This window comes from Acinonyx jubatus, chromosome B1 (genome assembly GCF_027475565.1).
Source record: "Acinonyx jubatus isolate Ajub_Pintada_27869175 chromosome B1, VMU_Ajub_asm_v1.0, whole genome shotgun sequence".
Classification (NCBI taxonomy): Eukaryota; Metazoa; Chordata; class Mammalia; order Carnivora; family Felidae; genus Acinonyx; species Acinonyx jubatus.
Window position 1 is genome coordinate 148,563,869 of NC_069382.1, and position 21,972 is coordinate 148,585,840.

Consider the following 21,972-nt stretch of genomic DNA (forward strand, 5'->3'; position numbering starts at 1 on the left):
ACTATTATTTCTTAAATCTATTTTTGTTTTTCTTTTGGGTCAGTATTTATGTCATGGAAATGGAGTTGTTAGACAACATTAATTTTGGTATAATTTTTTACAAATATTGCTCATATCATATATTTTTTTCATTTGTTGCTAAGCCTATTAAATAATATTACAAACTGAATAAAATAAAAAAATTAAAGTCTGTCTACCTCAGGAGAGCAAATGTTGCCTAAAAACTTTTAAAATACTTGAATAGAGAATTAGAACAGTTGAGCTTCTGAATAGGATAATATTTCACAAAAAGTTATATTTTCCCTAAACGTGTACTAGTTTTTTAAACTCAAATTGTAAACTAAATGAAAATAAAGCACCCTGGAGGTCTACTATTATTCAAAAACTACGAAATTAATAATTATAACATTTCTGGCTTTTGGTCTTCCAAAGGTCTAAGAAGTCAGCAACATTTCACCTGTTTCATTCAGTTTCTTCTCACCCCACTGATGAAAATACACACAGAGCAGGCATCACATACTCACTGTGCACTAAGTAAACGGAGTTGAAGAAGAACTCTGTGGCTCAGCCATCATTAGAGAGCTGGCTTTCAGCAGGACTAAGGCCAGATTCACATTTTATTTTCTCAATTCACCTGTTCTTTACATTTCAACTCTTCTATTTATGTTAACGATGCAAGATAAAGGCTGTAGCAATAAAAAAAGGTTTATACATTTTAGGTATTAAGTGTGGAATGATACTTTCATACTGCATTTATGTAATTAGATCGTCATGTGGCCTACATCTAATTTTACTTCTTTGCTTAAAACTTACCCAATTGCTTAAAAATTCTCATCATTTTAAAATCTAATGATTGGACAATTCTGCTTTAAGTGGCAGAAATGGTTAATTTGGACACACACTGACAAGAAAAGGCAATGGAAGACAGTAATAGGGCAGTCAATGCCAAGTGAAATAAAACAATTGTGCCAGTAGTTGGAATGCCATATGGAAAAATGAAGCCTGGTTTCATAGCCAGAATGGAGAAAAATCTGTCAAGGGTTATTTTTGTTGCATATTCATGACCTGATAAATTGTGTTAATTGCTAAAAGAATGAAGAGTCAAGCAAGGATGGATTTGTTGTGATAGGAATGGGATACGTTAAGAATAGCAAATGCAGTTTCAAAAATCTATATAGTTGGTAGTTCAAGGTTTTTATTTCACTTAGAACCGGCAAGGGAAAAATATTTTGTCCCTATTAAAATACATTTTGAAATGTCTTACATCTTCCTCATAAAACAGAAATCTTGAGTCATTTAATGTGTACTTAATTTTATTTATTACATATATAAATAGATATGGGATAAAGGCATACACTAAAGGACAAGAGTTTGAGGCAATTTTCTATGTATTTATTTTAAATTCTGTTTTATTCCATAAAATGCTACCTGCTACACTTCTCCCACCATACACAAAATACTTTTGTTGTTGTTGTTATTGGTGGTGGTGGTGGTGGTTTTTGCACAGAACCTAGAAGGAATGGTTAATATTTGAAGTCCAAACAAATGTGAACACGTTAATTTTAGGCTCACATTTCCAAACACCCCTTTCAAATCCCCCAAGTAAATCAAATATAATTTAAAACAATCCACTTTACATAGGAACCATGAACACCCTTTTGAGTGCTAGCTTTCAGCAGATTATAAGAAGCAAGTTTAAGAGAACAAAGACATAAAAACTACTGAGCAGGGGCGCCTGGGTGGCTCAGTCAGTTAAGCATCTGACTTCAGCTCAGGTCATGATCTCACAGTTCATGAGTTCAAGCCCCTGCATTGGGCTGTGTGCTGACAACTCAGAGCCTGAAGCCTGCTCTGGATTCTGTGTCTCCCTCTCTCTGCTCCTCTCCTGCTCACACACACACACACTCTCTCTCTCTCAAAAGTAAATAAACATTAAGAAGAAATTTTTAAAAAACCTACTAAGCAAATACTTCCTGTTTTTTCAGTAGTCAGAGATAAATTTAAAAGATTGTATTTAATGACTAAGCTATGAAAAAGGTGTCAAATTGAGTACTAAGTGAAAGAAGCATTTCATATACTCTTTAGCAATTATCCAAAGCTTTGGCTTAATTTGCATGGATAACTCATAAGATCCATTCAAGGAAGTCTGTGATTTAGGAGTAGTTCTAGAATAAGCTTTTCTTTCAAAAGTTCCCTGAAGTATTCTCATCGCCTAGAACTATTGTATATTCTCACTAGGTTTTCCTAACTCCACACCAATCTCAAAAAGCCTCTGAATTTCAGAATGAACCAACTGACCTAGCTTCTAAGATGTGGAAACTAGCCTTCTTTTAAGTCAGTGATTTCAGAAAACAATTAGATATCTATCTTTCAGTATTCTAACATGGAAAGCAAAGTTATGACTCATTACCAAGAAGTATTTAAGTAAAGCTATAATAGTTGAGATACCATCTACAGGCGAAGTATAAATCTGTCTTTGAAATTACTATATATAGACTTTTGTCAGAGGCATGCCTAATGGCTCCATTGTGCCAACCTGAAACAATAAGAAATATGCACTAAACAAATTGAACAAACCAACTAATGGCGTACTATCCATTGATGTATCCTCAACTTATTCAATAACTTTCACCAGTATCAATTTCTAGGGTAATAAGTGTCTTCCCATTTGCTACCATTATATAGGAATGTTTAGAGAGTAAGGAAGTATTCAATGTGCATTGCATTGAAATGTAATATAAGAATAATACGATATGAAAATAACAGTACTATTTTAATAGATAAAAAGTTGCAGAATATGATTTAGATTCTCCTACTGTAGCCCATATCACACTGTACTTCTCCTTTGAAATACATTACCCTTATATTAACATGTCTTCTTTTTATATTGTAAACTCTATGAGAGCAAGACCTCTATCTGTGTCATCACCACTAGATTTTGCTACTAAGCACAGTGTTTGCTACATAGAATAGGTCTTAGAAATATTTTTGAGTGAATAAGAACTCCTCCTAAAATTTGATTAATTGGAGTACAGGTTTCTGGAGTAATGTAAACATACTTACAGGTAATGAATTTCAAAGTGGTCACAAATTAAATACATGTCTCTTAATAATGAATCACTTTCTTTATAATCAGCCAGTATTAGATGTTATATGAATCCATATGTCACATGGGTCTAAAGCATACATATTCCATCAAGCTGGCTCATTACTAACAAATCTAGCATTTATAAAGCAAATATATAGATGAAATACTGTAAGCTCTTCATTTTAATGCCAATGCCCAATAGTATACAGAAAATCAACACACACACACACACACACACACACACACACACGCACGCACTTTTTTCTCAAACTGAATTGTAGGGAAATCAACCTCTTTACCTAGAGTACCCCTTAATATCAAGTCAATGCTTAACTGGATACAGGCTACTAAACATATTTTTAGAAAGTAATTTATTATGTTTATTTGTTTTAAGAGACAGAGAATACTAGTGGGCTAGGGGCAGAGAGACAGGGAGAGAGAATTCCAAGCAGACTCTATGTTGTCGGCACAGAGCCTGAAGTGGGGCTCAAACTCATGAACTATGAGGTCATAACCTGAGCCGAGATTAAGAGTTGGACGCTTAACCGACTGAACCACCAGGCAACCCTAGATAGTGTTTCTTTTTTCTCCTATTTAATATTGAAAACAAACCAAGGATGAAACTATATGCATATTTCAGCAGGTGGTAAGATAATAACCACAAAGATAAAATATGCATAATAAATACTACTATTTATCAAGCAGCTAGGAAATGTCAGGCAATTTAAAAGGACTTTAAACACACTATCTCATGCCATCTTCACATCTACTTTATAGATGAGGAAATTCATTTTCAAGTGACATGCAGGAAGTTTCAACTATTCAAAGGCACATGATTAAGTTAAAGAGCTAACATTTGACATCAGGTTTATTGAATATTCAAATACATGTATTTTCTTCTGTTCAATATTCTTTTAGTTATGTATATTAACTCTGTAAATCCAAGCTGCGGTTGGCATTCCACATGTTTATTTCTCTGATTGCAATTTCATTTAATGTCATTAAAAAGTAATTTTCCTTGAGGAAATTCAGCAACAACCACAATAGTCTATCCAAATAAGATGAACTTCATATTTGGTAATAAATTTCCTAATATTGCCTATGATATTTAGCCTTTTAATTGATAGCAAGGAAAGTTGCCAGGTTTGACCGAGAATAATAAAGAGTAAAACTTGTTCCACCCCATAATGAAAAGAATGTTTAATATGACAAAAACAAATCATGCCCTCATATGAACATGTACTAACTCCCAAAAAACTTTTCAAAACTCATCCAGTTCACAGAGGTGTTATAATAGAATACAGGAATAATAGTAGATACAGTGACTGGAAAACTAATTGGGTATCGATTCTTATTTACTCATTTTCAGATTGTTCCATTATTTTCATTTTGTCTAAGAATACTTCATTGATTTTGTTGATTATCTTTCCTCACATGTATTAGAATTTTAGTTTGCAAGCTCATTTAGTGTAGTTTCAAACTTTTTTTCCTTGCTCACTCCTATCTATTATCACATTTGATTGTACAGAATAAGTTTTCACTTTTTTTTTTATTGAAGCCTTATTTCTCCCATCCCGTAGTGATATTGAGCATATGAACATTACAGAGCCAATCACCTTATCATTAGGCAACTTACCTCAAGTTCTGCTTACAAGTTCTCCCTCCAATCGCCCAGGCATAGGTCACTTGCAGCCTCCTTTTGCAGTTAGAAGAACAAGTCCCCATTATACACCAAGCTTGGTTCAAGTAACTCACGCTGTTTTTGGCATTCCTTTTTGTTAGTTTCTTTGTTTCTTTTGGGGCACATTGATCATTTTCCTCTTTTTGTTTGTTTGTGTGCCTACTGCAGAGACGCAGAGGGTGAGGCCATCTATTGGCTGCACTCACTCCTCCCTAGCCTCATTGCTTTACCTCATTATCTTTCACCTCCTGTAATAATATCGCAAAGATTTCCTCTTGAGAAGGCCTTCAGAGGTAAAAATAAATAAATAAATAAATTACATAACTTTAAGGCTGATAGAATAATGTAGAAGTCTAGGTCAAAATGTATATTTTGGATAGCTAAATGAATGGGACCAGTATTAATACAGAAATACAAAAGGAGGAGGGAGTTAAAAGATTAGATAAGGAGTTCAGTTTTGAAATAGTATTCGGTTTTGAGACCCAGTCATGTACCTAGGGAACTCTAGGTCTAATTTAGGCACATCAGATAATGTGTCTCTAAGAATGGCTAATGAAAAGAACACTGACCTGCATATCATATTTGTTGTTGCTGTTCTTACCCTTTGTTCTTTACTCATATTTGTTTTAATGTTTTCTTTTTGTTTTGGTGTCTGTGTGTTGCTTTTAACATTAAGCAGATTATTTACTATGTAGATTGTTTCTTTTATATGTAGAAACTATTTTTCATAGTAATACCAGCTTGGTAATTATACCAAGTTGTTATAAAAATCAATAGGTTATACTTATCAAAGAATTTGTACGGCCCTGTACAAAATTAAACTGCAGAGTCCTATACATTACTAGGAATTATTATTAGGTGATTTAGTCCCACATTTAATGAGACTAGACCTAGATGATATTTCTACTATTATTAGATACTCATAATTAGATACATAAGTAGTGTCATTTAAAGATGAATCTAAAACATAGTGTTAACTTGTTCTACATATTACAGATCCTATGACCTCTTGTGTAACATTGTAAAAAAATATTTTAGTTTTTCCATAGGCTTCCACCTTAATTTCTGAGAGCCTCTCTGCATCTTAAAATCCATATATCCTATATATATATATATATATATATCTCACTGGCATAAAGGTTAATTAAGTGGTCAATGAATTTACAATAGATTAAAAGAACTTCAAAATAGTAAACAAAGATTGCAACTTGTTTAAAAATATACTAAGGTGCTGTATTAGTTGTAAGGATATTTTGGAAAATAAAGCCTATGTTTACTGAGTAAATTTCCTTATGTTATATGTTCTAATACTTGAGAAATTTTTCCTAGGAAACAAATTTCCATGACACAAGTCTTCTCAAATTTATTGTTAGAAATTTGCTTTTCCATGCAGTTCATGTTTCCACTGTGGTTTGGAGAGATGTTCCCATAAACTCTCAGAATCACATCCCTCACTTCTTGCATTTCTCTCTGTCTCTGCTGACAGGACCACTTGCTAATGGCTGTTTCTCTGAATCCTCTGCCTCCCCGTGACTTTGCTACTGCCCTCTGACTTCAGGCAATGGATCATTACTCTGTCATGCATCAATTATTAACTTCATATTTATCTAAGGAAAGCATTCCTATTTTCATTCCCCAATTCTATATCAAAGTCTTCGCAAGATGACTGGTACTCAAAGTTATTTTCTCCTTAGAAATACCTTTACTCCTTCCATAGATGCATGACCTCTCTTGATCTTTACATTAGGGTTCCATGTCAGTACATTTCCACAAAATCTGGGTTATTCAGTGGTACTCCTGGTATGTTTATTAAATGCTTATTATTTTCTAATCTAGGCAATACTGACTGGAGAATAAAGGTGAGGTTGGAAACTGAATTTATGCCGGACATAAGGAGAAATTCAAAGTGAAGAGGGGTTGCATCTATGGCAATTTTGGTACCTACTCTCCCTTTACTAATTTTCACACTCTAATGAAGCTTCGCTATAGAAGAAAACAGTAGAGGTTTAGACCTATGGAAACACTTATAAACACCCACCCTGCCAGGCCAAAGTGCATCCAGGTGATGACACAGTGCATCTTCCTCTAATTATGTCTCATTTTGTTTAGTCCTTTATTTGAATTTATTTTATCCTTTTTTGAATATGCCATTTAAGTCCCTCCCTCTAATGGAAATAGTCAGATAAGTATTCTCCAGCAACATTTTCTAATGTTTTCTTCCTGGGTGCACAGCCATAGTGCATTTTCCAGGTTCCAGTGTAGGTGTGGCCCTGTGATTGAATCCAGGTCAGTGCATCTGACAAGAAGTAATAAGTGGAACTTCCATGATAGAACATAAAAATCTCTCCATGCACTTGCATTTTCCTTTCTTCCAGCTACAAACTGATGGTGGCAACTTAGGCTTGACCGGACAGGTAAGAAGAGACTGATGTTGGAAACCAATGCCAAAGATGGGACAATGTCTGGCAAAGTGAGTGTCTGAAAGATTTCATAAGTAGGACAGCCCCCAGTGACCTGTGTACCTGCATAGATACTCTATTATAAATCACTGAGATTATGGTGTATATTTGTTACCACAGCAGAGACCACACAAACTAATGTAGTATCTGTGAGATTCGTGAAAAATTGCTGATTTATAAATCCTGACTACATAAAGGATTTTATTTCTTTATGTCTTCAGTCTTCAAGGTTTTGTGATTTTGTGGACAGTGATGAGTTTTCTTTCTTTCTTCTGTCTAAATGATTGTTTTACCACAGAATAACTAATCTGTGGGAAGTTCAACTCAAACCACCCCAACAGCTATTGAATATCTGGAAATTAAGCTTTTTCCTTTGGGGCAAAAAGGCCTAATTTGTATTCAATTGCCTAATTAATGGTCACAAATCACCTCTGCCTGAAGTGGTTACACTAAGAAGAAACCACTGTATATTCAGATATAAAACACAGTTAATTTCCATTTCACTGGAGTTCTCAATGATCCCTTGAGATATGATTAAGCAATCATATAGACCTTAGCACTGCTTGTAAGTATTCAACAGCATTTGAGATACTTTATCGCCTAGAAATTAATAATTTATTATTAGCATTCAATCTTCATTTATCAAATAGTCAGTGTAGAGGGAATAACATATTGTAAAAGACTCTTTTTCATGAACCATTGATAGAAAGTAAGTAAATTGGAGTTAAGTTATCCACCATCACTGTTGAGTGATGATGGATATAGATATACTTCTGAAAGGGCCAGTATATTCTTTTGGTGGTATATGACAGATCGAAAGTGAGAGACATTTCCTTCTTGAAATTTTGTCGTGATCCCATATATATGCAGAAGTATATGTGTGTCTTGTAAGATATGAGATATACAAGTTTTACATCAAATAAGTGCCATTATATTATAGTGTTAAATGTTGTCTTTATGTTTCTAAGTGGCTTTAAAGATTCCAGTTATCTCTTGTGTAGAACATTTCTCCTCCATGAATTGTTTATATTGCAATCAAGGGTAAAATATCAAATATGCATTGGATAAATTGTTTGAGTGCATTTATATTTTAAAATCTTTACATCATGTCCTGCTCTGTGTGGCATATATGATAATAATAGTTAATGCTCACTTGAGGGCTTACTATATTTCACACACTGTTCTATGTGCAATACATGTGTTAACTCATGTAATACTCTCGATGACTCTACAAGAGTCTACCAAATTTACAAATAAGAAACTGGATTTTAGAAAGGTTAAATATCTTGCCTAAGGTCACACAACTAGACAGAGATGCCATTTGAGCCCAGTTGATCCGGCTCCAGAATTCAGTATATATATTGACCATATTTCTATTTACAAGCATCTAAATAAGCTTTGAGATATATTTTAGGGTTTTTTTTTCACAAAGTTCATTTAAAATTACAAAAGGGCCAAAATAAAAATATCAAGCCAGCTTATTTCATTGCACAAAGATTTTCATAGAAAATGTCTCGAGGTGATTATACATGATGAATTTTATCTGAAGCAGCTTAAGTTAATATTGTTTTTTCATTTCAAACTTCTGCTCAAAATCAAATACAAGTAATGGAAGCCATGAGAGTTTTAGGCTATTTGGTTAAAAACAAGTTAGGCTATTTTTCATAAATTAGTGTTTAAGTTTTGGTCCTAATTCCTCCTTCCTCATTTTCCTACCCCTCACTTCCTTTTTAAAAAAGTATAGTTATTTTTGTGTTTATTTCAGGATATCAGTCAGACTTCGGTTCATTTCTTGCTCTACCACTTAATGCTTCTGACACATAGCATATTATAAACAATCTTAGCATCTTTTTTCTCTTGGAAGTAAATCACAGCTGGTAATTCCAAATGGTAATAGCAATATTGTTTACCTCGTAAAGCTAGGGATCAAGTTAATGTTCTAGGTAAGTCATACTGCTTTTGGTTAGGAACAAAAGGGGGCCACAATAAGTGATATTTAATTATTATAATAGTCATAACAATGCAAATCTGTATAGAAATAGTAAGGTATGTCTTCTTATGGTTAACTTTGAAAATGAATCACAAACTAAAATGTGAAAAAAAAATTATTTTTATGGGCTTTATGAATTACAACTGAAAGGCACCGTAATTGTTCTCGAGCTATTGTTCCTTTAATCCAGCTAACGTCATAACCGCAGGAAACATAACTCCTACCACCCCCTAAAGACTATGATACCTCCTTGAATTCCTACTAAACTTACAATGACAAGAGAGAGCAAAAACAGTGCAAGGACTGTAGTACTGATTAGCACTATAGCCACTGGAGAGAAAAATAGATACGAGACCGGGGTAGATATAACAGAGACTAGATGCTGAGCTCACAAATGTCCAAAAGAAATATTCTCGTTACTCAGGAGGCAAGGGAGTCCTCACTAACTCATTTTCGTAGTCAACCCTTTGAAATGTCTTAGTTTGAAAGTAAAGAACCATCTGAGAATCCATTGCAATCTGCTAACTGTAGTGAGAAGTTAGCAACCATACTAGGAATGGTTTTGAATGTTCTATAGTCGTAGACCATCTGACATTGTGCTAAGATTTATTTTCTTCAGTCAGGTTTATGTTAAGCTACTGCCCTGGAAAGACCAATTTAACTCCACTTAATTCATACACTATTGATATTTATTCAGCCTTTGTAGTATCATTTTATATGCTCATATTAGTTTCCCTCAATTACATTCAAAAAGTCTCATTCCTATAATAATTTTCTTTAATCATTTTTGTCAGTTTTTCTAGTACACTATTAGTGAGTGTGTATATTATGTGATGTTTTAAATGATACATAATATCCTTTATACATTATCTCTTTTAGATTTTTAATTAAATCAACTTGAACCATATTAAGAGGTTGAGTGTTAAATAGATAGAGCTTATTTTTGTCATTTGTGTTGGCAAATTGTACTCTTTTGTCCCATTGCACAGCCAAGAAGTGGTAACTCCGTGCTCATTTACCTCAATGTTCTATTTCAGATAAACATAAAACTACAATGTGCTTATCTACCTTGCTTCAATATAATCCTTAGAAAAATCTTTGGGGAAGATATCTAGATAATGCCATCCATTCTGCTTTCCTGTGTTTCCCCTCTCTCCTCAGATATCAATCCTGCTACCTCTCCAAACCCATGTGGAATTATTAGGGGACAGATTTCCTAGTTTCCTCTGCTTCCTTAGCATTAGTTTCTAATTTGTAATCACCCAAATGTAAATATTTACTCTCTGGCACTAATTTTAGTGTATTTGACCCTCTATTTTTAAAAACAACATTAATTTATAACATTGGTTGCTTATATTTTTACTAAAAATGGTTAAATTCCTTGTTTAAGTTCCAAATAATTATCCCAAGTCAATCCCTTTTGTTTTAACAAATAAATTGAATTGCTTTTCTTTACATGAGAACCAGTTTACATGAACATAGCTGAAATAAAACAGGCAGGAAGAAAAATACAAAACCAACTTTTCAATATATCTAATATATTTTTGCATCCTATGCATATATATGCCTTTTCTAATTAGCTTGTACCTCAGCTTCATTTGGGATGGAGAAGTTGGTATGAAAAAACCAATGAGGATAGTTCTCTCACTCACCAAATGTAAAATTCTCTTAGCTTCATAGAACCAAGACTCACAATATAAAAGTATGGATGGTTTATATTATACAGCATGAATTATCCTCCAAATTGATGGTCTTTTTGAACATTGTCCTAATTGATGACTTCATCACTGCCTCATCTTAGCTGGAGCATTATTCAAGTAATGAAATTTTTGTGCCGGGTCTTTTCTTCAGTACTTCCTTCAAAGTCATTTCAAAATGCATTTTATAAAAATACAACTACCCTTTATAATATAACTCACATAAATACGTGTTATTAGAAAATAAGCTCATCCATGGTTGAATACATTTGAAACATGTTCAGTGAAAAAGTACAACTGGTGAGCGTTAGAGTTTTTAATTAGCTAATGTGGATTTTTAACTCCAAAAGAATGATAGAACATTCAGCATTTCCCTAACCTAATTGACCAAGGTACACTTTCGCCTAGCATCACAGCAAACTAGCATAATGAAATATACAGAATGAGAAAGTTTGGCAGTACAGCACAGTAAACTCCCAAGGGCTGGGGGTTGTTGGTTTGTTGGTTGGTTTGTTTTGTTTAAAGAACAGAACCCATTATGAACACATTTATTTCTTTTTCTTTTCTTTTTTTTTCTTCATGCATCACACACTAGAAAGACTTGCATTGTTGTAGTACCTTCCCTAGCCCACCGTGTTTTATAGGATTTTTTTTTCCTTTTGGTTTCTATGTCCCCTCTGCATTGAATAATCTCTCTTTTCATACACTACTTCTTGAAGATATGGACTGACACCACTAATGCCATATCCATCTTTTATTCCTGACACCTTACATAGTATCTGACACGAATCTGACATGCAGTAAATATTTACTGAATAAGTCAGTAAATATATGTGTAGTGGGTAATGCACACAAACTACAGATGATCAGTAACTGCTTTTGGTTTCCTCTATTCGTTTGCTTAACGCTTTCTTTTGCACTAGCAATCAGAATTTACCATAACTTCACACTATAAAAAAAAAAACTTCAAATTATTAAGGAATACAAATTCCAGGGGTTAACAGGGTAACAAGGAACACTTACTTTCTTTTTCTAATTACAGGAGCTGTGAACTCAGTTAAGCTTATCATAACCTATTTTTACTTTTCAAACATTAAAAGTGGATTCTGTTCTTTAAATTGGATTCATCTGATAGATTTATGATGATTCTATTTTCTTATTAATTATTCTTTTTGAAGAGTAGAACTTATTTGCCAATATAACTTTGTATTAATTAAGAATGTGTTTAGCAGCAAAGAATTATGTCACATCAAACATCTGAAATTCTGGCATTTCCTATATGGTCATAATATGGCTGCTGAATATCCAGTCATTATTCTGTCTTCAAGGCAGTAAGAAGGAAGGTAGGATTCACTTGCATCTATACTTTTTTTTTTTTAAGAAAGTAAATGTTTTCCCAGAAGCCAGATGTTTTCCCAGTTCCTTAAAGTTCCCCAGAGTGGGCTTCTGTTTAGTCACATTAGCCTGACCTGTATCGTATGTCCAACCTTAGCTGCAATTGAATCTAGGAAATGTGGAGTGGGATTTTCTTATTTGACTTCCATTAAGATCCATCCCTTAGGACCAAGCATATTGCAACAGCAGAGTTGTGCTAATAAGGTAGAAGAGGGTATTGTTTACTTGCTTGCCTTTGAAACTTCTTTTTTTTCTATATCACTTAATATGGAAACAGAACCTTATAAATATTTTTGCAACAGAAACAATTATTAAACTACATAAGAATCTAATTGACTTCCTAGGTTAAAATATATATATTTGTTTCTATGATGTGATGGGAAAAGGTCTGTAATATAAACTGTAAGAGGAAGGAGGATTGTCCTAGATTTTCAGTATTAAAAATACATTTCTTTATAATATTACAAAAGTGTATACAATTGAAATTTTCAGTCTTTGAAATTTGGTAATATATTTTTCCGACAATTTCTGACCATTTTTGACAAAGAATTCATGTTTTACAATTTGAAGGCCTGAAAAAGAACAATTTTCTAAAGAAAAGCGGGAAAAAAAGCAATCTTCATGGGGTGGAGGGTGCTGGGAGATAGAGAAGTCTAGATGAACACACTGACGAGGTGGGTTTTCACAGTGGAGGTACCTCCTTTCTAGAGCGGTGATGAGTACTGAGGTAAGAAGAGACACCAAATGAGAGAAGGGAGGAAAGGCAGCACTTCACAGATTTAACTATCTTACATTTTCCAAGGAACCAACAGTTCTTGGTCTGTGTCTTTCTCAAAGTACTTAAAAGGTCTACAGTTTTTAAAAGATTGTATTTGTTTTTCATTTGTAACATTATATTATTAGATAGAACATAGTCATTCAGGCTCATCTGACCACTAGAAAACTTTTGGAGAATTATCAAATAAGTGACACTCTTAATTCCATTTATCTAACTGTATTCATGGTTAAAATAGTCCTGAATTTACATATGTAATGTTTTCTTCTCAGCTTAAGAAGATGCTCTCTTGCTTTGCCCAACAGTAGTCCTAAATATGTCCCCTCAAATACATACTTCTGAATTATTTGTATACTATTAACATATCAAAGAGATGCAGATGGATTAATCAGACTCAGCTGTGATTCACTCCTTTGTTAGACTATCAGAAGAAAAGATATAAAGTGCAATATAATCATCAGTTCCACAGTTTCCCAGCTATAGAACAATGGAAGAGTGACTGGCATTAGCCCTGATATATACAGTATAGTATCCTATGGTTGCTGTAACAAATTATCACAAACTTACCAGTTTAAAACAAGTGTTCTTAATATCTTTATCATCCAGCTTTACTTAACTATTTCGCAAACTAAACTTGCTGTGATTTCTCTTATATTTGAATCTTTGCATATCTAATATTTCAACTTAATCCAGTGCTTCTGCTGTCTCCTCCTCCATCTCCAATTTCTTATCTATAGTTAACTGAATCATACTTCTACAATGTGGATTGGCACTCATCCTGTCTAAGACTAGTTATAACATCCTGTCCAAGACTAGGATAACAATGGTTATCCTCATTGTTTCCTGTAGAACCCTTCACTTATCTCTCATACCACTCCTCATCCATTCCATAATTGCTTCCTTATCTGTATTTCCTCTTACAAAATAAGCTAAGTGAAGACAGGGATATTGCTTTCTCACTTTCGGTTGGATTTCTTCTGCTTAGCACTCATCCAAATAAACGTGTGTTGAATAAACACTTTAATAAATTAATTAAATAATGAGATTTTTTTTTCAACGTTTATTTATTTTTGGGACAGAGAGAGACAGAGCATGAACGGGGGAGGGGCAGAGAGAGAGGGAGACACAGAATCGGAAACAGGCTCCAGGCTCTGAGCCATCAGCCCAGAGCCTGACGCGGGGCTCGAACTCACGGACCGCGAGATCGTGACCTGGCTGAAGTCAGACGCTTAACCGACTGTGCCACCCAGGCGCCCCAAATAATGAGATATTTAAATTGGTGTCTTAAGGTATTTAATGCTCACATTGTCTCATAAAATCCAGGAATATCTGACTAGACAACGACACCAATATATGTTCATCCATTAATGGAAACATTTGCAACTATCATATTTTTACTGAAGATCCTAGATATTGAAATTTAAATTCATCTAGAAAACTTTAAGGAGTTACCTGCTTTCATTGAATGAACCTGGAATGTCTGTCAGTATTCTAAAGAATTTCATAATCAGTACTTCTAGAAATGTTGATTGTTAGGCTGAAGGAATTTCAAATCTGACTTAATTTGAGCACTTTTTTGTTTTTGAAAAAAAATTGTGAATCTTTAGTAAATTCCATTAATTTGGAAAATTTAAAGGTATATATCTAGAAAGCAAATAGGAAAAGGCTTTAAAAATAACAGGGAAAGATATGTCTAAAAGAGCATTCAGAGATGCTGAAAAATTAACACATCTTCTATTCATTCTCTTTTTTAAAGTTTATTTATTCATTTTGAGAGAGTGAGAGAGAGAGTGAGAGTGAGCGAGCATGAGTGAAGGAGGGGCAGAGAGGGAGAGAGAGAATCCCAAGTAGGCTCTGTGGTAACAGAGTTGTGGGGCTTGATTCTAGGAACAGTGAGATCATGACCAGAGCTGAAACCAAGAGTTGGATGCTTAGCCAACTGAGACACCCAGGAGCCCCTCTTTATTTTTTTTTAAGATTTGTTTTATTTATTTATTTTTAGAGAGAGAGAGAGAGAGAGAAAGAAAGAGAGAGACAGAGAGTCTGAGCAGGTGAAAGAAGCAGAGGGAGAGAGAGAGAATCTCAAGCACACTCCACGCTCAGCACAGAGCCCAATGTAGGGCTTGATCCCATGACCCTGGGAACGTGACCTGAGCCAGAATCAAGAGTCATACACTCAATCTACTCTCTCTTTTTGAAAAATAATGTTTTGGGTTTATAGGAAATTTATGGGATATTTGCCCTGTTTTTCCTAATCTAAAGATATTTGCATTTAGAGAAGAGTGTAAAAGGTTAGTGGCAAATTGCTCCAGAGGAGGTTTCTTAGTGTATTAGTTAGAATTCTTCAGAAAAACAGAAACAACAGGGTATGTGTATACATAGAGAATGATTTATTTTAACTTGTCTCACACAATTCTGGAGTTTTGGCAAGTCCAAAATCTGCAGGGTAAGCTGGCAGCCCCAAGGAAGAGTTATAGTTTGAGTCTGAAGTCTGTCTCCAAGGACAATTTCCTATTCTTACAGGGAAGTCAGTCTTCTTATTAAGGCCTTCAACTTATTAGATGAGATTGAACCACTTTATGGAAGGTCATTGGCTTTACTCAAGAACTACTGACTTAAATGTTAACCTCATTTGAAAAATTCCTTCACAGAAACATCTCGAATAATGTTTGAACAAAGAATACCATAGGCTAACCAAATTGATGCATAAAATTAATCATATAACTTTCTTAAGTCCTCATTTGTGTTTTTGCTTTTTAGACAGTGTAGCATGATCCTCTTTCACACTGCACGTCTGTTCCTGTTCTCAAAATCTCTCTCACCATTGGTGATTTATAAAATAAAACTGATAACCACATAGATAATATTTTCATTTTATCTTCACTTAATCCACTATAATACTCTTTCTTTATGTAGAACTGAGTTTCTGACCTACATCATTTACCTTATCTCTAAAGAACTTTTTTTTTTTTTAACATTTCTTGAAAGGCAAATCTACTAGGAATAAATTCCCAATTTTATTTCTCTGAGAAAGCATTTCTCCATCACTTTTAAAGGCAAAATTTCTGGATATAAAATTTTATGAGGGTGATTTTTTTTCTCTCAACACTTTAAATAGTTCCTTCCACTCTCTTCTTGATTGAATGTTTTCTGAGAGAAGTATGATGTAATTCTTATCCTTGCTTCTCTATAGCCAAGTGATATTTTCCTCTGGCTTTGTTCAAGATTTTTTCTTTATCTTTGATGCTCTGCAGTCTGAATTTGATATGCTTTGGTGTAGATATTTTGACATTTATCCTGCCTTGTATTTTATGACTTTTCTGGATCTGTGTGTTGTTTGGTGTCTGGTGCTAATTTGAGGAAATTCTCAGTCATTATTATTTAAAATATTTCTTGTGTTTCTTTATCTTTTCTTTTCTCTTTCTGTATTCCCATTATACCTATGTTTTACCTTTTGGAGTTGCCTCACAGTTTGTGCATATTTTGTTATATTTTTTTCCTCCAATATTTTTTTTCTCTTTGATTTTCAGTTTGGAAGTTTTGACTGACATACCCTCAAGCTCAGCTATTCTTTTCTCAGCTATGACCAGTCTACTAAGGAGCCTATCAAGTACCCTCCATTTCTATTACAGTGTTTTTCAATCTCTATCATCTCTTCTTGATTTTTTGGTTCTTAAAATTTCCACTCCTCTGTTTATATTATCCATTTACTCCTGGATGTTGTCTTTTCTTTTTTTTTAGTATAGCTCATTGTACATTACTCATAGTTATTTTAAATTCTTGGTCTGGTAATTCTAGCCTTTCTACCATATCTGAGCCTTTTTCTGACATTGTTTTGTCTCTTCAAACTATATTTCATGTCCTTTAGTACATCTTTTCATTTATTGGTCAAATCTGGCCATGATACACAGAATAAAGGGAAGTATGGGATGTATGACTTTGGTGATATTAATGTAAGGTGTCAAGGACAGGAAGTTCTGTAGTCCTATGATTAGGTCATATTCTTTTAGAAAAACCCTGTGTCCCTACGATGTGACCTTCACAAGTGCTTCTGAGTTTTTCCCTCCTAGTAGATAGCACAGAAAGGCTAGAGAGAACTGGAGTTGAGTATTTACATTCCCATGGGAAAACAGTTTCTTCTGCAAGCAGGCCTTGTTAGGGAGAACAGAATGCTCAGGGTGTATTTCAAAAGGCTATTTTTCCTTTCTATGTGCAAAAAGCATGAGGGGATTTCTCTCTGACCTTTACTGTAAGAACATGCCAATGCTCCTGCAAGTAAAATCCATAAAAGTTCAGCAAACCTCCATATCACTGAGCCCTCCTAAAGCTTTAACGTTTGGACACGTCCAAACTAAGCGTCTGCAATTCAGGTTCTCCTGCCCTGGCACTGGTTCCTGTGGAACTTCTGCTCCTCAATTTCTATTCCTATAAATTGTGATTCACTGTATCTGTCCAATATCTCCAATATTGGGGCAGTAGTTTCCCCTGTGATCTCATTTCTTTGATAGATCTTTAGAACACTATTGATTTTCAGTGTGTTCAGTTTTTTACTTGTCAAGATGGAGTGACACCTTCCAAGCTCCTAGCATGCTAGCCTGGAAACCAGAAATCCTGACTCACTTTTAAGCAGTCAGTGGTCAATTAGAAACAGAATAATACCTTTGTCATCTTCCTTGAGACAGTGTTTGAAATTCAGTCACACAATATGGTGACTGGACAGACATATACATGATACTCATTATGATACCAGCAGTGAACATGTAAAAGCTAAAATTAAAATGCTGAATAGTGGGACACTTGGGTGGCTCAGTTGGATGGGCATCCAACTCTTGGTTTTGGCTCAGGCCATGATCTCACGGTTCATGAGTTCCAGCCCTGCATCAGTTTCTGTGCTAACAGCACAGAGCCTGCTTGGGAGTGTCTCTCACTCTCCCTTTCTGTCTGCCCCTCCCCGACATGCATTTGTGTTCTCTGTCTCTCTCTCAAAATAAATAAATAAACGTTTAAAAAAATAATGAAATGCTGAATACTTACCACATGACTTTAATTGTCCTTTCGTAACCAACAATTCTTGTCAAACATGCTACCTATTGCCGCTGGTTTCTTCAGGCTGACAGGTAAAGCAATCATTGTCCATGTGCCTTGAAATTACCTATATGAAGGAAAGATGGGAGATTTTAAACAAGGACACAGAACCTAGTTTCCCTAAAACTAAAAAAAGAAAGAAAGAAAGAATAAAAGAAACAAAGAAAAAAAAGGAAATAAAAGAAAAAAGAAAAAATTATGAAAAGCAAAGATATACTAGCAATACTCGAAAGTAAACAAATGGCCCATATTTTAAATTGTCTCTGCCTGATAGGAAGGTAAGAGAGCACAAAAAATTTGAACGATCCAATAATATGTAATATTACGTATAGATATTCCAGAAGATGAAGGAAAAATAAGCTAGATATATATCTCCAAGGTGATGATCAAAGAGGGAGGGAAGGGGTGAAAGGCCCCTGTGAAGTTCTCCTTTCCTACAGAAAACAGGTTGCTCTAAGTGATTGTACCCCCTTAGTGTCATCATTGTCATCATCCTCCCTCAATCCTGTCAGAAAGTTGGGCTTAATGACTCAGTATGGATTCAGAAGAAAACTCACAAAACTGAGACAATTTCCACAGAGTCTCATACATACTGGACTATTCTGCCATGAAATCAAAATTCTGTCTTGTCATCTGGGTAGTAATCTGTATCTCCTTCAGAATCTGTTCATATGATTTGGCAACATGAAAAAATGCTCACATATTTTATAAAGGTAGTGCACATTTCTGACTAAACCTAACTTGTATGTTATTAATAGACAGTATACTAAAAATTGACTTTAAAATTTAGCCTTCTGAGTAACAAGGACTAAAATTTCACATAGATTAATTCATAGGATGTGGGAGGGTTCTGAATTAAATGGCATCCATGGCAATTAGGGAAGTATACTTTCATATAAATCCAGAAGAATAAGTTACATGTATCTGGGCACACAGTCAATTATAACTGAAAAGTTACTCTGAATTCAACAAAACTACATGAATTTCATGACCTGTGTTTTCAGATTCCACTATTTATATAGCACTGCTCTTCTCAGTACAAACACTAGAGATGGCTGGAAATGTACAAACATTGCTACGGAGAGAAATGCAAAGGGGATATATAGAATAACTAAATCCACACAAATTTACAATGATTGGAAAGAGGAGAAAGAGAAACAAAACAAGAAATGTTTTAGGTACAGAAATGACTAAGTACGTGCCATGCTTTTTCCCCCAATGTCCAACCATAAAAACTATGTCTCATTTAAATATATTTTATTATATATTTTAAATATATGACTATAATTTAAATATATAAGCGAACTTTCTTCACCTAAATAAGCTATGTTGCCAAAATCTTAATGTTTATAAATTTCAGGGTATTATATTATAGTATTGCTTTTAGCCCAATAATCAAATTCCTGCTAAATTTCTGAAATAAAGAAATGATAAAATATCCATTCAGGGAATAAGCCTTCCCTCTTTTTAGTCAACAAACTTTCAGTGAGTAATCTGTAATAGCTGTTTTTGAAGAATAGTATTATTATTTAATTCTGTTAGTCACTAATGACAGCAACCTCTGCTGAAAGAGGCAGTAAATATGCATGTTTGCGAAAAAAGAGGGATAATAAATGATGAATTTTGGTTATCAACATAATTTTCATTTCAGCTGTCATAAGTAATAGGGAAAGTAATAGATAGCAAGAAGAGTTTTTATAATTACTATTTCAATCCTACACCCAGCTGCTTACTATTTGTAGTACCAGTGAAATTGTAGGGAAATGTAGATACTGGGTTTATTACATATCGCCTTGTATTGCAAAAACAAGTAACAGCTAAAAAAATTCAATGTGCTGATTGACCTAGCAAAATATGAATATGTCCACTTATATCCATACTCAGACTTTCTTCAGTCAACATAAGATCAAGCACATCTCTGGTAAAATAAGAGTGTCATTTATTTTCTAATATATTATGCTTGGTTAATTATGACTTGGTTATACTCCAGAGGGGAAAAGTCAAAATGCCGTATTTGAAACCCTCTTGAATGTAATAGAACATATTTTGGAAAAAGAAAGAAATAGGTTGCAACTTGAGTTTATTTTTAATGACTTATAATTTTCTGTTTTCATTATCCTCGTTAGTTCTGACATACTTTCATGTCTTGGTAAATTTTCCATGTAACATAATACAGTGCTTCACATACCCAGAGCCCATCCAAGTCTCACTTTTTCAAAACTGTTTTTGAGGAATTACAACACTTCCTTTCATCCTGGAGGTGAACCCATGGTTAAAATATGTACACTATAGGCTTAAAACAAATCATGCTAAGCCAGCTTTGTATTTTAATTAAGAAAACAAAAACAAAAACATTATCACTTAAAGTTCTCTTTTCACAAAATCACAGCTTTCAGAGTTAAAAGCTTTCTCTATAATCTTTAACCACCTGTTTGATTCTATTCTAAATAATCTCAGTTAGACACCCTCACAAATTCAGAAGTTTATTTCCTAGACAGACCTCTAACCATGGTGGAAATAAAACAAAAATATAGGACAACTGAGATAGCAAATGTCCAGAAACTTTCAGCAGTGATCAATGCAAAAAACCTTCAGGTACTGAGCTTAGAGTCTTCTACCTAGCTTATCAATGAATATTGATTAATTGAATGAAATAAATGAATAACTAAATCAGTCCCTGAAAAAAATACTGTGATAGAAAAATAATCATGGACAGGATGGTGAATTGGTAGGGACACCAACTTTAGGGAAACTCTCAACACTTAAGAATATCTTTCAGGATTATGCAAATACCCTGTGTTATAGTAATATTAAGATTATAGTGATATTTAAGAAATAGACAAAACCAAATAAAAATACAGTATTTTTGTGAAAAAAATATTGTGTGAAAACCCACCAAGTTTTTCAGTCTTTCTGAAGCTATTTATTCAATATAAAAAGGACAGTAGAAATCATATTTGTAACCAATCACTCAAATGTGGTACCTCCTAGATCATCATGCTTTTCTCAGGTTTAGCCTAGTATTATGAAATCATCCTTCAAATGAATGGAAGTTTCCTTTAAGCCAAAACTGATGGTTTTTCTAAACATTTACCTTTTATTGCCTAATTCCATGCAGAATGCCTTTGTAAATGGTATCTCCTTTTGTGGTAAGTATGGGAAGCAACGTTTTCTATGCCCTTAACAAATAACAAGGAAGACTCCAGAGATGATAACACTACATTGAGAAGTAGATGAGTGGTGTATGAATACATATGCAGAGACCCTGGGACAAAAACCTGCTTCACAGAGAGAACCAATCCTCAAGTCTAGGTGTTATCTACATAGCAAATCAAAGTATGTAAATGGATTTCCCACCCTCCTCCCCACCCCCACCCCAGGGCAGGGAGGGGAGGGTCTTTGCTTCCTTGCCTCAGTGTTGAAAACGGTACAATTATATTAGAATAAGAATCGACTGCTGTATTTTGGAGAGTCAACACAACCGGGAACAAAAGGTACTATTCTGAGTTTATTACTACCTGACGAATGGGGATTCATTTGACAGATTCTAATCAGGACAGCCATCTCCTCCTGGCACTACTGCTGAGGCTGGAAAATGACATTTTATTAAATTCAGATGCTGGTGAATTGTCAGCACTTATTTTGCTTGTATGTTCTGCAGCTTTCAGCGTTATTGATCATGAAATTTTAATATAAGGCTTGGAAACGTATGCCTGCATTTCAAGAGCAGCCTCAGATTGATTTAGGCCTTAGCTGCCCCCAAGAGAATAGTCAGCACTGGTTTGTGTATGATTCTTCTTTC